A 1696-nucleotide genomic window follows, 5' to 3' on the forward strand; every position below is an offset into this window, starting at 1 on the left:
TCCCTCTCCTAGCCAACCTTTTGTGCTTCAGGAAATGACTTATTGCAAAGAAATACCCTTCCCCATGTAACTTTAGAGAAGACCCAGGCATGTTGGCCCTGTCTTCCCTTGACAAGGTCATACGGACTTTCCAAATTCTCTTTCTTTGCCTCAAAAACAAGTAACCATATTATTTTGTCCCCGCTCTCAATTCTATACCATTTGTGTGTGTATCTATTTTTGTCCAATACCAGGCTGTTTTAATTGTCAAATAAAAGCTTCTATAGAGTGAAAGAAACAGTAATTAAAATGAAAAGATATCTTACTGAATGGGAAGGAATACTTGCACACCATATACCTGACAGAGGACTGATATCAAAGATATACTAAGAACTCAAGGAACCCTCCTACACTGCTGGGGAATGCAACTGGCCCAGCCCTTATGGAAAGCAGTATGGAGGTGTCTCAAAACATTCAAAATGGATCTGCCACTCAACCCAGTAATTCCACTCATAGGTACCTACCCCAAAATTCAAAAACATAAATTTGAAAGGAAAACTTGCACCCCCATGTTTATTGCCGTGCTTCTTACTATATTTAAATTATAGAAACAACTCAAGTACCCAAGAATAGATGAGTGCGTCAAGAAGATGTGGTATATGCACACGATGGAATATCGCCAAGCAACCAAAAGAGATAAGCTCATGTCATTTGTGGCAACATGGATGGAGATTGAAAGGGTAATGCTAAGTGAAATAAGTCAGAAGGAGAAAGATAAAAAGCTAGCATTGTTCCGCCTCTAAATGAAAAGCTTTTCTTGTGCCTGAGAGGAAGACACGGCCTCAGTTTACTTTTAAACAGAGAGACAGCCATTTCAGGATGCGATAGTGTTTCCAGGATTAAGGTTTGAGAGAAGAACTTAAAAGGAGATTGCTGATCTCAGAGGGTAGACGTGACAGAGCAGGGCTGCCCCGAGTGTGTTCTCCATTATCACGCTGTGAGCCTCCTAAGTGCCAGTACTTACCACAGACGATAACATTATACACACACACACACACACACACACATATACACATCTGACAACTAGGAATTCCTAAGAACAAGTTCACATATATTACTAATGAGCAGAAGAAATACTAGGACTAAGATAGATTCATTTGTTGACGGGGATGTAATTGAAGGAGAAATTAAAACTTTGAGAGACATTAAAAAACTATGATCGAAAAAGTGTCTCATTGACAATATGATGTGGCATCTTGGAAGTGGCATTTGGAGATATCATAAAAGAAATTTTCCCATAAGAAATGATAGAAAATACTAATGAAAGAACCTTGAGGAGCTTGGTACTTAGTGGAGGCTAAATGTTTGGAGACGAGTTTCTTTTATTGATATAATTCACCCAATAATATATGCTTCACTGGATAAAGACAGAAAAGGGATTCTGTATCCCACTGCAAAGTATTAATTCTGAGTCTATTAAAAAGTACATTTAGTTCTCATATTCTGGCTATCCAACTTGCATCTCCCTAGACTGCCTTTAACAAAAGGAGCGTGAGAACCAGCTTACTGTGTTAACTGAAACAGAAATAAAGATGTAATTTTAAAAGCATGTAAACTTATAAACTATCAGTCTGAGAACACAAGATCCACTGTTTGCGCTATCAAAGATGCAAATGTCCATGCAACTTCATGATGATAAAAATCTGATTTGAAGTGA

The sequence above is a fragment of the Talpa occidentalis genome, unplaced genomic scaffold, assembly GCF_014898055.3.
Source record: "Talpa occidentalis isolate TD23 unplaced genomic scaffold, MPIMG_talOcc4v2.1 talOcc4.10, whole genome shotgun sequence".
Lineage (NCBI taxonomy): Eukaryota > Metazoa > Chordata > Mammalia > Eulipotyphla > Talpidae > Talpa > Talpa occidentalis.